Source organism: Stigmatopora nigra, chromosome 14 (genome assembly GCF_051989575.1).
Source record: "Stigmatopora nigra isolate UIUO_SnigA chromosome 14, RoL_Snig_1.1, whole genome shotgun sequence".
NCBI lineage: Eukaryota > Metazoa > Chordata > Actinopteri > Syngnathiformes > Syngnathidae > Stigmatopora > Stigmatopora nigra.
The window spans coordinates 13,147,698-13,164,852 of NC_135521.1; positions in this window are offsets into that span (position 1 = coordinate 13,147,698).

The following is a 17,155-nucleotide window of genomic DNA, read 5'->3' on the forward strand; positions in this document are numbered from 1 at the left end:
TTTTTATGATCTTTATTTGTGGCCTTGTTAGCCTCAGGAGGGTGTGTATGGGAGGTGTGGGAAGTTTTATCTCCTCTAAACTTAGGCAGAACAGTCTTTTTAACATGCTTTTTTGAAATCACCGGCGATAATAAGGACTTAATCGGGGTGGTCAAGCTGTTGTTTGTTTACTGTTGCTAGCAGGAGGCTAATTTCCATGCTAACGTTAGCCTTGAGAAAAGAGGGAGCTATGTCAGAATGCTCTTCATCGATTACAGCTCAGCCTTTCAGGCAGTTTTTGCCTCTTCCTTGATAAGTGTGTTACGACCGCGCCGTAATCAGCAGATCGACCGCAGCTGCTCTTCTTGGACGGCACGCCAGGAGGGACTAACGGCCGCTCCTGACAAAGTGTGCTGGAGGTAATGATATTCGGGCGGAACATTTGCTCAAATAACCAATGTCAATGTAGTCTGTGCTTTATTTGGAAGAACAGACATGGACCTTGGGCCGTGAGCAAAGCAAAACTTGCTCCAATTTGTCACTTGCGATTTAGCTCAATCATTCTGATGAAAATAATCCACACCTTCAATGCACCTCCCAAACCGCATCTGAACGTCATAGATGAATATGCGGATGTGTTTGAAGCCATTGCACTATTCCCCTGAGTGCACCATCCACCTCAAACCGGGCGAAATTACTGTAGTGTATCCATCTCGCCGCATACACTTTGCCTCTGCGTTGTCGGCTCAACGATGAGTTGGCCGACATAGAAAAAAATGGGAATAATCCAGAGGTAACTGAGCTATCGGACTGGAGTAACACAAGGGATCCCATTGATAAACCGAGTGGCTCAGCTATATAATGCTCCCACAGGGCAGCCAGGTGGCTGTATTAGTCCCTCCATTGAGTTACAAATGTTTAATTATTTGATAAGCATTCATCACTGTCTTGTCACCATTGCTCTGTAAATGCACCTATCCTCTGAATGCCTGATGGAGAGGGGTTGTTGATAAGCATTCTTTACCATATTCTCCTATTGTTCTGTAAATCCAAGTCTTGCAACTAACTCCGAACTGTGAGGTGGACGTAATAACCACTCTTACACCGGGGTGCTTAAAATATAATTATAAAACAAAATTATATAAGTTTAAAGAAGCCACTTTGTAGAGCTGGACGAAAAGGGGGTGAATCAATACAATGCATTTTGATTGACAGATGCTAGTCAGGAGGAAATCTCTGAATGTAATGCCTGACGCAGTATGCGTAAAAAGAGCCTGGCCCTATAGTCTTATCTAACCAAAAGGTTTGAGTTTATATTGCACATAAAACCCAAAAGAAAAGTAAAAGGATATCATTGTGTGGTATAATATATTACAAGATCCCTGCTTTAGAGCAGGGCTTGGAATATTTTTAATGGCGAGAACCCTAAGCAATTCATATTTTTAAATGTTATTCCCTGAGAGCCATATTCTGAATATAAAAGTCAACATTGATGAAAATATGGCCTTTTGAGTCATTTCTGTTAAGACTAGCTTGTTATTGTTTTTCCATTGCTTTCTTCCTGTGTTCTGATGTTCATTTCCCTACTCTTGTTTGTCCCTTCTGTCTTACCGTTTGGCTCGCGCAGCTAAGCGTTATTCAAAATTCGTTCCTGTTTTGTCTATTTAAACCCCACTGATTGTTATGTCATTTATCAGATTGTCTGCCTTATTTCCCTTCCCATGTGTCTGCATTACCACGTTCCTCGATTCCCCTTGTTTTTCCTTTGGTTTTGTGATTTGATTCCTAAATCTTTGTTATTTCACAAGATCCTGTATAGTTATTAAAGTTTTGTTATTCCCTCAGCCGATTTTAACTACTATACACTCCCCCCCCCCCCCCCCCCCCCCTTCCCCACCCGGAGCACCTTGACCCCGTCTTGTCTTTATGGGGAGGTGCAGCGGTGAAAATTTTTCCCGTGTCGGCTGGTCATCTACAATGGGCCACCGCGTGGCGGCCGGCGTGCTACACCCTTCTCCCGGAGGAAGCGACGAGGGAGAAGCGGAATGAGGGGCTGAATGCTTGAGGCCCTGAGTTAGTTCCTCGCCGGAACTCGCCCATCCTCGCTCGGGGTTGCCCGTCCGAGCTCCTCGCTCGGGGTTGCCCGTCCGAGCTCCTCGCTCGGCCTCGCCCGTCCGAGCTCTTTGCTCAGCCTCGCCCGCAACGTGGTCAGAGGAGGAGCGCTCACGTAGCCATCTTTCTTCGTTAAATTTTTACTGCGGCGAAAATGGCCGTTTCTTAAGAACATGGCTGCTTATATGTTTTGGACTGTCCGGAGAAAACTATTGATCTCGGTCTTCTTTGGTTGAGACTGCACAATCCAGTGATCGACTGAGGCGGACCCAAGGGAACAGCCTGGAGTCCAGCCTGCCACACTAAATGTCTCCAGTCCACCCACGTACCCACAAGATCACCTAGGAAGCAAGACCCCCTGACCTAGCCACAGTGGGATATTGGGACCTTTCACAGACCATGCTAAGGCACTTCCTCCGCATCGCCCGCATGACTGTCATTAAGCTTTTGCCTGGCGCTCCTCATCCAGATCTCCAGTCCTGAGCGGGAGGCACTGGAAAAATACATCTCCGATGCGGTAGCAGCAGGACAGATTTGTTCGCTGCGCCCCTGCGTCGACCATGAGGCCTGAACGAGATCACGGTCAAGCCCTTACCTCTCATCGGTTCCTGTATTTTTACAAAGTTAGACCTCCCCAATGCTTATCATCTTTTCCGTATTCGGGAAAGGATGAATGGAAGACTGCCTTCTCCACCCCCCTGGGCCATTTCGAGTACCTGGTGATGCCTTTCGGCCTCTGCAAAGCACCGACGATGTTCCAGGCCCTGATAAAGGACGTCCTCCGAGATATGCTGAATCAGTTTGTATTTGTCAATTTGGACGATATCTTGAGTTTTTCCGCGTAGCCTTGAAGAGCACGAGCATCACATGCACCAGGTGTTGCAACGCCTCATGGAAAACCGCCTGTATGTCAAGGCTGAGAAATGCGGATTTCATCTTCCGCAGACCACCTTTCTGAGGTCGGTGGCGGCTGACGGGGAGATGCGGATGGACCCCACAAAAGCCGTAACTCAGTGGCCCAGGCCCAAGGAGAAGTAGGAGTTACAACGCTTTTTGGGGTTTGCAAATTTCTATAGGCGTTTTATCAGGGACTATAGAAGCGTTGCCGCCCCCTCACAGCACTCACATCCACAAAACTTCCTTTCCATTGGTCAAACACAGCGGAAACATCTTTCATTGATTCAAAGTCTCCTTTTACCTCTGCTCTTGTCATCACCCACCCGAACCGAATTCTGCAATTTCAGGTGGCGGGCGACGCCTCGGAGGTAGGGTTCAGGGCTGTCCTGTCCCATATTTCCTGGGTGTGCTTACGTTACTTCCTTTTTTAATTTGTCTATGTGCGAACAGAACCGTCCATTTTGGAACACAAAGGAAATGATTTTACATTTGTGATTATGAAATAAAACAAAAATCCGTTTTGATTTTTTTTCTTTTTATTTCTTCTTCGAAAGTAACAACTATTGCAGTAATATGGACCATCGAAAAAAATCTCAACATTAGAAGCAATTTGATGGCCAAAACATCTTAAACTATAAACTACTTTATACCACATGTTTTTGCGCTGATGAAGGAGGAGCGCGCTGTCTCCCTTCACAGGTTTGATTAATTTCGTACTTGGAAGATGTTGGTTGTCCAAATACAGACTAGATGTGACGCATAGTGACTTCGAAGCTTTTATTACAGAATATTCTGGGCACAGGTGAACCACAGGCATGGCTGTCGTCCACAAATGCGCAGAGAAATACAACTTAAATTCACCTTCATTCTCTCAAGAGGGTTGTACCGAAACCGAACAAGGATGGGATTTTCCAGTGCTTCATACAGTAAGCTATTTGTTATGAACCGGCAAATAGAAGATAATGACAATATTGCAAGTCTTAAAGGACTACAAGACAGAGATCTACTAAGGCAGGGGTCTCAAACTCACGGCCCACGGGTCAACTGCGGTCCACGGGCCAACTGCGGCCCCCGGGACGATAATTTACGCCCCCCGTCTTAATATGAAAGATTAATGTTCGTGCGGCCCGCAAGATTGATATGAATGACACTGTGTTCGGAGCTGAATGAACCAATCACGGTGAGGTATGCGGCTCTGGAGGGCGGGACATTGGCCGGGCCGTCCAATGCCTCGCTCGCTCACTCACTCATTCATTCCTCCAATCAGCTGGGCAGAGGAGAAGCCGTGAAGCCGATCACTCCGCTCGGTGTGCACAGTCCTCTGCTGATCTCAGGATAGAACTGAATGAGGCGTGATCCAGCTTGTGTCTGTGTCTGTAGCCATCTTCGCGAGTGAAACTGAAACTTAACAGTAACTACGTTAACATTACACTTGAGAAATTCGGAGAGCTGCCATAATCGAATACGACCGGAAAGCGAAAGTGTGCATGTGCCACAGACCTGCCCAACTGAAAGTTAAAAGTTCAAAGCGAGACTCATTCCAAGTTGAAACACATATTAGAGCCCCAGAGATGTCTGTTTCAAAGCCTGCCGTGAAGAGAAAGGTCAATGTTGAGCACAGACAGTTTCAAGAAAAGTGGGGAGTGCAATATTTCTTTGTTGAGCACAGGGGACCCCTGCGTGTCTCATTTGCACTGAAAAAGTTGCGGTGCACAAGGGATACAATTTGAAACGTCATTATACTACGAGACATGCTGAGGAGTACAGCAATTCCAGGGAGATGAGAGAGCCAAACCGGTTGCCAGTCCTAAAACACGTCTTCTGAGGCAACATGATTTCTTCAAAAAGGCTACCAAAGAAAGTAATGCAGCAGTCGGAGCTAGCTAAGCCGTTTGTGAGCTCATTGCTAAAGCAGGAAAGCCATTCGCAGAAGGTGAATTTATCAAAATTTGCATATTACAGGCTGCACATATTGTCGGTACAGAAAAGAAAAGTCAATTCAACCACATCAGCCTTTCTGCAAACACCGTGGTAAAGCGCATTTCTGACCTGTCAAGTGACATTTATGATCAACTGTATGAGAAAGCACCATGTTTCAGTGTATATTCAGTGGCTCTTGATGAAGCCACAGACATTACAGACACTGCCCACCTCGCAGTATATGTCCGTGGTGTTGATGACAATATTGAAGTGACGGAGGAGTTGCTCACAGTAATTCCAATGCATGGCCAGACCACCACTAAGGAATTATTTCACCAGCTGTGTGATGCCATTGAGAATGCTGGTTTGCCATGGAAGATCTTTGTTGGAATAACAACTGATGGAGCCCCCATCAATGATGGGGAGGAACAATGGACTGGTCGCACTTGTTCAAAAAAAACTGGAAGAGGAGGGTGTGGATCGGCCATAGCTCTGCACTGCATTATCCATCAGCAGGCCCTTTGCAGCAGATGCCTGAAGTTTGATAATGTGATGTCTGTCGTTGGGAAATGCATCAACCAAATCAGATCCAGGGATTTAAAGCACAGAAGGTTCTTGGCTCAGCAGGGGAAACGTGTTGAAGATATTTTTTTGAGTTGATAGCAGAAGTAAAAGACTTCATGGAGATAGATGGGGTTGCTGTTCCCGAATGGCTCATAGACTCAGCTTTTCTTGGTCATATCACACATGAGCTTAATGTGCTGAACAAGAAGCTACAAGGCCTAGGACAAATTGTCAGTGCTGCCCATGACAACGTGAGTGCATTCTGCACTAAATTTGTTTTGGAAAGCCTAGTTCTCTTAGACAAACCTTTGCCATTTCCCAGCATGCAATGCTCTTGTGGATGCAGGCACACCATTCAGTGGTGAGAAATATAGTGAGGCAGTTTCGAAGCTCCAGGAGGAATTTGATCACAGATTTGCAGACTTCACGACACACAAAGCCACATTTCAAATTTTTGCGGACCCCTTCTCCTTTGATGTGCAAGATGCCCCTCCTGAGCTTCAAATGGAGCTTGTTGTCCTGCAGTGCAACTCTGCACTCAAAGCCAAGTTCAGGGAGGTGAGTGGAGAAGCAGACATGTTTGGGCAATTTTTGAGAAAGTTGACTCGGAGCTTCCCTGAACTTTCCCGAATGTTCAAGCGGACCATGTGCCTTTTTGGGAGCCCATACTTGTGTGAGAAGCTCTTCTCCACCTTGAACTTCAATAAGTCCAAGAATAGGTCCAGACTTACTGATGAGCATCTTCAAGCTCTATTTGGGGTCTCCACTGCTTCCTTCCTCGAGCCAAATGTGATTCAGCTATGTGAGAAGAAGCGCTGCCAGGTCTCTAGCAGCAAGAAGTAGGCAAGAGAAGCCGTGTTCAGAATATTACATGTTCAATGTTCCATTCAAGTTCAGAAAGTTAAGGGTTAAAGAGCTGTTAATACAGACATTTGAAACGGTATAACAATAATTAGTTTTCTCTACTTAGCCAGCCAGTGTATATCTACTGTATGCTCATAATTATTATTATTATTTTTATTACTGATTGAACTATTTTTTATTCATCTTTAAGTTAATTTATTTAATTCTTTATTTTTTGTTAAAAAATAAAGATATTTGATGTCGTTAAAATGTTTTATCAGCGCTTTTCTTGTGGAAATCCCGATGCGGCCCAGTCTCACCCAGATTCTGCCTCTAGCGGCCCCCAGGTAAATTGAGTTTGAGACCCCTGTACTATGAAGAAGCTTGAGACTCATGGAGACCTGACTAGGAAAGGGCAATATACAAATTTAGATGAGACCCACTTCAGCGCCTGTACAAAAATACAAGCACAATGATCAAAAATTGTGTATAATAAATACTGCTGTTACATGCATCTGAAAAAAACTATAATGTATTGATATCTAAATCTAAATATCTAAATATAATTTATGAATACAAATGTTTTTTTGAAGATGGCAGCAGTCAGGCGGCAGCCGGTAGCGGTGGCCCAGTCCACTCTTGCCCGTTTTGTGTTTTTGCTGCTATGTTTTTTAATTGCATTTTAGTATTTATTAATGCTTTCCCACATATTGTATGTACTTTGTGCTTTTTGGTATGTTGTTTTGGCGACCTTTGCGACTCGACTACACCCATCGTGTGGCTTGGTTTCTTTGTGCTATTCCGAGACATCTTTGGAGCCGTTCTGTCGTACCTCCGCTGTCATGCACGCGGGTTAAACTGTGAGTAGAGGCGCTCAGACCGAGCATTTCATCATTCTGATGGGAGGGTGAGATCTCTCACTAGTCAGATTGAAGATCTGTCGGTGCTTGCCGGGCTACAATGGGAGAGTTGTGTGCTTTAAACCCCCAACCCCCACCCTGGCCTCTCTGCTGCTGCTGATCGGGTGATAAGACAGTTTAGGAGGATCTAGGCTAGGAAGATGATCAGCTCCATGCTCCTGAGGGACTGTGAGGATCAGCATGAGTGATTCTCCATATTAAATCTCAGTCTCAATCTGCAGAAGACACCCCGTAGACTTCCCATGTGTGGCTCCAGTTTTTCACCTAGGTCTACAATGTCTTCTGTGTCTGTGCTTGCTACTGTCTTGCTACTGCAACTGATGTAAATTCCCGCATACGGATAAAATACATTTCTAATCTAATCTAAATACTTTAAATACTGTCCATACAGTAAAAATATTTCCTCTATTCCATTTAAGTAATAATGAAAAAACATGTTATTGGGAGATTTAGTCCAAGTCCTCTTTATCAGATTTGAATTGATGGAATCTTCTGGGGGCGTCGTAAGGGCAACAGGAGGTACTTCCCTCTGTAAGAGGTGTTCGTCACACAAGGAATAAGTTGACCGCCATGTTTCTCTTTTACAAAAGTGCTGTTGTACAAGGACATGACACTATCAAGACGATTTGCAAATTTGATGGTGATAATGCACGACTTAGGGATATCACAAGTTGTCCAATGCCCTTGGTAGGAACATTTAGAGTTGTTCATAGTCAACATTGTCCTTGATAGGTAGAACTTAACCATAATATTGTCTTATACAACCATTTGAACCATATACGCAAACATTTCAAAAGCAAGAATCATTTCAGAATAATTGATGATTTTTTTTCTCAACTTGTCCACGTATACAACACTAATCTTTAAACGTATTTTATGTATTTGGAAGTAAATTATCCAAATGAAGTCACAGTAAATTTCAGTTAAAAATTACAATGGATGTTGTGTACAAAGCAGTGAAAGTTGGTATACTTATGCGATATGAGGTCAGGCTCCAGCAATGAATAAATCAATGTTTAATGAGATGAAAAATTAAAATAATCACAATCTGAGTTATACCTGCCCACACAATTTCACTTAGAGTCTGTTCATGTTAACAAATTTTGTTTGTGAGGTAACATGCAAGTGCCACTGGCCCACACACATATGCACATTCACTTTCTGTTAGCCTCTATAAATTTTGGCCTCTATAAATTTTGTAATAGGATTTTTTTCTATTTCTATTCACTCTCAACTTGTTTCATTTATAGCACTCTCACCTCAATTAAAGCCTACCTGATATCGCTGTTGTCGACTTCAAGACCTGTAGGTGTGTGTGTGTGTGTGTGTGTGTGTGTGTGTGTGTGTGTGTGTGAGTACGCTGTATTTTTGGGGTTGGTTAAATTTCAAGGGCAATATAATACCGTGTGTTTTTGAATAGGCACTTGTCCCTGCTGTACTTCTTATCTTTGTGTGGCTGGACAGAGTAGCCACTGAAAACAATTGATTACAATCTCAGTAAGACACCAAAATGATTGTCTTGAATTGACCAAATCTCTTTACCGTATGTTGTGTGACCTCACCTCTTAATTTTATATTGAAGTTATATTTGAGTTACAGCACATCTCTCACAGAGGTACATGTTTCTTTTGTCTATGGTCCATATTAAACCATTTCTCACCAGTAGGGCCCCTTTGTCTGGGATAATGTCTGAGTCAGTAAAACATGAATTCAATTAGCATAGATTTGCATTTGAATAGTAGCTACATGCTGTGGCCTTTTGCTGCATGGGATAACGTAAGGTGCACTACAAGTAAATGGGAAACTTATATGACAGTTGCTGTAAATGTAAAAAAAAGCATTTTCTTGATCGATTTAAACCTCCATTTTTTAAACTGTGTTGCAAACATTATAAGATAATAATATGGGTAGTTATACATGCAATGTTTGGATTAGATTGCATCTCCATTGCGTCAATGTTCCCACGATGTGGGGAAAATTTTACAAACTAATGCACAAACTAATGCTAAAATCTGGCGTATAGCTGAACAAGCGCATACATTCTTTTTCACGACCGTAAGGCGCTTATAAAAGTCTTAATTTTTTTCCGAAATAGACAGAGCGCCTTATAATTCAGTGTTCTTTATATATGGACCAATACTAAAATTGTTATCACGATAAAATAAAATAAATCAGTCAATAGGACAAGTACGGCGAGCAGCCCCCGACTCTACTATTTTCCCGTAGATACAGTACTGCGCAGTGACTGCTGTGCTGGGATATATATATATATATATATATATATATATATATATATATATATATATATATATATATATATATATATATATATATATATATATATATATATATATATATATATATATATATATATATATATATATAATGTGTCTGATAAAATTAGCAAGTTTCTCAATTCAATTTCAATTTCTTAATACACCAATAAGCAAAAATCACAATACTTTTACTTTTTCCATCACTGTATTCGTGAAAATCCAAATGCCCAATCAATCAAAATGTAGTATATTAGCTGGTATTCTATTATAATCATTGCTTCTTTGTTAAGATTGAGAATTATATTTGTTTTTTCTTCTCTGCAATTACACAAATTAATTGAATAGCCAAACTGGCTTCCTCCATATGCAAATTCTTTACTTTTCACCTGTTAACAAAAGAAGGTAGACTTGAAGAGTGTGCTTTCTGTCACGTGTTACTCGTTTGTTGTCCTCTTTTGGGGGTCAGACCTGGCATCTTTTGTGTTTTCTTGACCCTATGTCCACTCGAGCCAAATCGGGTAGATTGTACAGATGTTTCCCTACACATCAAAGTGCCCAAATTTCACACACCTGGTCTTCACCCAAGATTAGGAAAAGCTCACTGGCCTGTTGGAAAGGTGGTGAAGCTGAATGCCAATTCCGATGGATGTGTTCGATCAGCTGAGGTCCAAGTTGGAGATAAGACTTACCATAATAGCCATGCTATTCTGGGGACGGCTGTTATAAATTTCCTGTGTTTCTTGTTGTTTTTCATTTAAGACAGGCTATATCATTCTTTTCGTTCAGGCACCGATACGGACAGCTTGGAGTCGGATACAGAAAGAGCATCGCAAACGTTTCCAGCGGAGTTTCATTCAGTGTTCATCAATGTTGACTGTAATGTATTGGCAAAGCAGAATGATCTACATTGTCAATTCCTTGGATATGATATAAAAGAAGATGAAGAATCATGTGTGCCTTCGTCTCACTCTTTGACCGGAGTATCTGTGTAGATGAGGTATCCCAGCTCTATCAAAAAACATCGCAACGCTACGATAACTAAACGCTAAATTTGGTCCTCCGAGCTGGATTACTTCACCTACTACAGTTCCATGGATACACAGATAACAGTAGCTCCAGGGAGCAGTGCTTTAAGAGACACAAGAAAACGACAACATCCAACACACTTGCGAGACTTCCAAGTAAGTATGCCACCGAGCCTAATTCCTCATATTACCCCGCAACATGACGACACAAGTAGTGCCAGCATACCAGCGTAGAATTACTGCAGTCTCCCAACCATCGAACCGAGTTTACTAAAGATGCTAAATGCTACGCTTGGGCCCACTCCATGTCTCTTCTTAGATGGAGCAGTCAATGGGGCAAACGGACAAGACACAGCATTGAGTAGTAACCATCAAAGTGACAGAGCATACCCTCAGTACTAATAACAATGCCCCACCTACACCCGGTGATCCAGCTCACATAAAAATCAAGGCTGAATTGAGACACACAGATTGTCTGAATGGAGCACCTGATCCTGGACGAAGCTAAGCTGACAGCACAAGCTTGCAAACAATATGCTCAGCCGTATACTGCCGTAATGCAGGCTCTCCAGCGTAAATATGGACAGACAGATCAACTCGTCCAAGGGAGATTGCAGCTGTCCTAAACTCTCCTGACATCAAACCTGGAGACTCCAAAACCTTCCAGAGCTTTGCTCTTCATGTTGACCTGCTAGTGGAAATGTTGATATCGTTGGAAAGACCTAATGGAAGGTCATGTTGACCGGACTTTCTGATCGCCTTCGGAGCAAAATACTGAAACACTCCAGAGATGAGTTTGTGGAGCACCTACTGGCTCGAAGTCGTCTAAACACAAACAGTTTGAACCCACATAACCTAAGAGGCCTCGCTGATTGGCTTAAAGTCTAGGCTGAAGCTCAGCGGTTGTCTGGCAAGATGCCACAACGTCATCGGACTGAAGAGGCCACAGAGTCCAAAACAGATAGAACAGGTGCTACTCTCAAGCCTCATAATCGGTCCATTTCAGTCTACCACGGATATGATAAACCAAGACCCAACAACAACCAACCTGCAGAGGAAAACCAGTCAGAGTCCCAGCAGCATAGATTTAAGAGAATGTTTCTCTTCTGTAAGAGCGCCGAGCACTACCTCTCACTGTGTCCAGATATCGCTCAACGAACGCCTGAAGAGATTGAAAGGTGGATCACGGCTGGTAGACAGTGTCACCAGAAACCTGCACTTTGAAGAAAGCATCCAGTGAATGCCAAGAGATTCAACACAAGGTACTGAGGTTCTACATGTCATCGCCAAACCTGGTCCCAGCATCTAACTAGTCACTCCAAAGGGTCATGGTACATCTGAAAATCCCAAGCAGCGAGGGGCAGTGTACCTCAAGGTGGCTCCAATCATCATCAGCCATGAGAGTAAGTCATTTCAATCTTATGTAATCTGACCGCACTATTATATTGCCACCTGCTGTGTGGCACTTGGGATTTAAAAGGCACGGCTGAAGCCCTTGCCCTTCGGACCATACGCCAATATGTCTCACCACCCCTTCTCTGTCACAGCCCGCCAAACAATATTTAATTGAAGACCTTCTCATCAAACCAGTTAGCATTCTCATAGCAGACCCTTCCTGTGGCAGTACTACAGGAACAATATCGCTATCTGAGGCGCATCCCATTTAAGGGATTCAGTAAAGCACACCCACTACTACTGATTGGGGCAGGTTGGACCCACCTAATCACCGCAAAGGAGCCCATCAGATTTGGCCCCAATTGTGCTCCTGCACCTCGGCTGGGTCCCCTAAGAAGCAAATGGTTCAATGTCATAAATCTTCACCAATCTGAACCCAGTGTCAGTAGATCTCTATCAACATGTAGAACGTTTATGGCAGCTAGAAGTGCTACCATTTTTAAGTGAACCACTAGCAATACGGATCTTCCATTTGGATCAGGAGGCCATAGAGGGAAAGTTTGTGACATGTTTCGATATGCCACGTCTCTGCACCGAGTGTCAGGAGTGGCTGGATTGCCTCTCCTGACATGACGTCACGATAATTATCAGCTGTGGCTAGTTACGTGATTAGATTATTTTTGGTATTTAAGCATTATGGTTTTCTGTGAACGCCGTCGGATCGTTCTGGTTTCGTTCCTGTTTTTCCTCGTAGTCATTGCCGTTTCCATTGACGCCACGCCGCATGTTCTTTTCGTTTGTAATGAGTGGTCAGCCAAGTTGTTTATGTTATGTTACCCCGTTTATTAAATCAACCTACAAGAGCTACAGATCTGCCTCACCTTTCCATTTACTTCGGCGACTCTGCATCTGGGTTCAACTTCCCCTCCGATCGTGTCGCACTACGCGGCGCGATCATAACAGCGAGTCAGGAATGCTCCACCATTGAAGCCAACTCTGATGTGGTCCTTCCTTACTCAGTAGCATCAAGTGATGACTCAAAAAGGAGCCAGCCAGAGCCAATGTATATGAAGCAGAGATCTGGAAGCTTATCAATGGAGGATGTGTCACCAAACTTTCAGCAGAAGTACACCTTTCAAGAGAGTCATGGTTCATTCCTCAGCAACTTGTCCATCACATGGGAAATGATTAACTGTGCCTTGTCCTATGGCAGTCTTTCTCTCAATGACCAAATAATCCCAGATCCAACTCTAGGACCATCGCTTATCAATGTCCTACTGCGGTTCCAAATGTATGCAGCTGCCATAAGTGGGACCATCTGGGCAATGTTCCATCAGGTCCGTCTGCTCCCAGATGTTCAGCCATTGATAAGGTTCAGTGGCTCGCAAGTGGATGTTTTATTATCAGGAAATGGGCAAGCAACGTCCCAGCTGTCGTGTCCCATCTGCTCAATCAGATAGTGCGGAGCTGTGGCTGGCCGAAAAGCTGACTGGTACTCAGGAGCCAGCCCAGAGCCTTGGGTGGGATTGCCAACTGACCAAAATAGTTTTCGCTCCAAAGCAATGGAAAGAAAGACCCCCACTATGCGACACATCTATAAAGGTGCTAACTTGACAGTATCATCCTCTTCGAGTAATTATCCCCGACACAACACGGGCCAAGGTTCTAGAAGCTGTGGGCAAAAAAAGAGGGGATGGGACGGACTGAACCTTCCCCCGGACATCGTCGCCAACTGGTCTGTTTGGGAGGAAGAACTTCCTGACTTAGATAACATCACCTTACCACAAACCTATTCATCACGAGAAGTTGCAACTTTACACATATTCTGTGATACTTCAGAACAAGCTCATGGGTCGGTTTCTGACCTCACTACACAAGTTGATGACATAATCCATGTCTCTTTTGTGATTGCCAGGTCTAGAGTGGCCCGCAAATGGCAGCAATCGATGCCACGGTGTGGGCTCTGTTTACCATTGACTAGAGCCCACTTGTCTTCACTCATCCATCGATAGCTCACACTTAATATGACCCAGACATACCTATGGACAGACTCTACCATAGTTTTGACCTGGATGACCTCTAACTAATGCGGGTTCAGTCTTTGTTGGTACATGGGTCTCTGAGATCCAGGAGTTAATAGCCATGCACACCTGGCGGCATTTTGACACTAGTAACAATCCTTTCGATGACCTAGCCCGCGGAAGGACTCTGTTTGAGCTGAAATCAGGTAAGGTGGCTTGGGAGAGAACCATTTTTGCATGCATCCTCTGACAAGTGGCCGTCACCCCCTTCCTTGATGGAGCCAGATGATACCTCTGAGCTAAAGACAAATATGTTCTGTGGCCTCTCTCAGGCAAGCAAGAGACCCCTGATACCAGATGTCACAGAATACAAGACTTGGACCTAGTTAGTTAATGCTAATCAGGAAGCAGTTGCTGACCTTACTTCACCTAAACCCACACCTGTTGATGCCGAGATCACCCTGCTAAGGGCCAGCCAAGCATAATGTGTTGCAGAGGAGATCAAGTGTCTTACCACGGGTAAGCCAGTGCCACCTAGTAGTAGTAAGTTCAGCATGCTCTCTCAAAACATGGATTATACTACAGGCCTCATTCGCGTTGGTGCACGCTTTCGGAAGATGGACAATTCTTATGACACTAATCCACACCATAGTTCTCGATCCTTGCCATACAGTAACACGACTACTGATACAGGATTTCGACAGGTGCTTACTTCGTACTACTTACGAATATTAAGTGATAGTCTCACTGATGTCAGACATGAGCATTGTGTCCTGAAAGGGAGGCAAGCCATAAAGAGTCATCAGAGATCTTGCGTCGAGTGTAGGAAGCGGAGAGAAAAGCCAGTAGTGCCCAAGGTGGTGGACCTGTCTCCTGCACGCCTGCTGATCCTCAAACCCCTAATCTTCTCCACCGGTGCAGACTGTTTTAGCCCATATACTGATATGGTCGGCCGGCGCCATTAAAAACGTTGGGGGCTTATCAGGCATTTGAAGATAAATTCTTCAAATATCTGATCATCCGTTGTATCCACCTGGATCTGCTAGCCGACCTGGATTCAGACTCCTTCCTCTTGGGACTTCGAAGATTCATTGCTCGCCGAAGAACCCCTTCAGAGATTCTCTCGGACCAGGAGACAAACTTTCGAGGAACAGAGAGAGGACTGCATGAGGCCTATGCTTCTATGGAAACGCGGCTCCAAAAAAGGCTTGCCCACCAACAAATTAAGTTCCAGTTTAATCTTCCAGCATCACCTCATTTTGGCCACATCTGGAAGCGTGAGATTCGTTCAGTTAACCACGCTCTGCGAGTTGTCATCGGCACACAAGCACTCCTTGAAGAAGTCTTGCTGAGCCTCATAACTGGAATAGAAGGAATCCTTAATGCCAAGCCATTGGAAAACATGTCATCAGATGTTGCGCATCCCGTAAAGCCAAGTTGGGGCGGTGGAACTTTATTTCATCCCGTATTTGAGAAATGTTCTTGGTTGCAGTAGCAAAGTAAAAGGCAAAGTATAGATTGGAGGCATTAAGAAATATTAGAATATAATTAAAAACAGAGAGAAAAGCAGCAAAAACACAAAACGTGCAAGAGGGGACGGAGCTACCGCCGGCGGCTGCCGCCTGATGGCGCCATCTTGAAAATAATCGCCTCCCGGAGCTCATTGGCCTGTTGGAAAGATGGTAAGCCTGAATGCCAGTACCGATGGATGTATTCGATCAGCTGAGGTCCAAGTTGGAGATAAGACTTGCCTGCAACCAGTGACACGGCTGCCGACTAGTCTGGATGACTCAATTGACTCAGGGATTCTTAAATGTTCGATGGAAGGCCGCTATTAGCTGCTAACTGTGAGCTTTCGACTTGGTGCAAGTGTCCACAGCTTATCTCTCGTACATTCTTTAATGTTTTGCTTTGTTCACAAATGTATCACCAGTGAGGTATCATGTTTGAAATTCCACCGTTTAGCCATGAAGATTGTGTGGTTTGTGCACTGATTTGACCTTAAGCCTCAATGTAGCAAAACTAATTCTTCACAATGAGTAGTGCTGACGTACTTTCCAGCTCCAGGTTTTAATCTTACATTGTTTTTATGACCAATAAACATGTGGACGGAACTTGAGCCTCTCAGGCAGTCCATTGGTGAAGATTAAACACAATTGTATGCCGAGAGCACGCAAAAATGGAACGATAAATTTATTTATTGCATATTGCATCAAGCTTATCTCACACACACCACAACAGAGAAAAATCTACGCCTCAAACAAACACATTAATTCCCCTGCAGCATAAAATAATCCATGATTCTTACTTAGAAAACCTGGTGTCTAATTATTTTCTCCTACCTAAAAAAAAGTGTCACACACTCGTAAATAGAGAGGACCACACAAAACAGAAACCCGCTGCCTGTCAGCTATCGTCTCTTACAGTCAAAAGATGGAGGGTTGAGTGACTACTGTTATTAATGATTTGTCATGAAAATAAACTTAAAAGATTTGCACCATGGAATTTTCTTGCTGAACAAAGTGGCTGTCACAATGTAACAGGTTGCGAAGCATTTTTCACGGCAATGTGTGAACCCAGAATGTGGGTCTGGTTGTTTGTAGTATAAACATTTGAGCTGTGTTCTGGCAGTTGTAAAACTTTTTCTGACCTGTCTAAATATCCTTTATTTATGGTCCAAAGGTAAATGTTCTATCTTGAGAATCTCTGTCTCAACAAATGTCTAAATATAACCCAATAGTATTTTATTTAAAACCAGCCATGTTCCTTTTTAACTGAAACCCACCCACTTATATTGAAATTAACAACCACTCTGGGTGGAGGAAATGAAGGCTTTAAAAAAATGCAGGCACCATGAGAGTCTTGCTTTTTCTCTTGCTAATATAGATAGTTGGCCATGGAAGCTTCAATAATGTCTTGCCTATATTTTGTCACTTGTCTCACCAAACAAAAACCCCCCAAAAGTGCAATAATTGCTTATGGGTCATTTTCTTTTGAAAATATTGTCAAAAACATCTTCCACTACTCCACTGGACTGTTTTTCTTAACACTTCTTAACACTTTTTAATTGCAGTCGGGTCTCCGACAACAACTCACAATTTCTCTAAAATTTCTCTCCTTCTCTCTCTCTAAAATTTCTCTCCTTCTCTCTCTCTAAAATTTCTCTCCTTCTCTCTCTCTCTCTCTCTCTCTCTCTCTCTCTC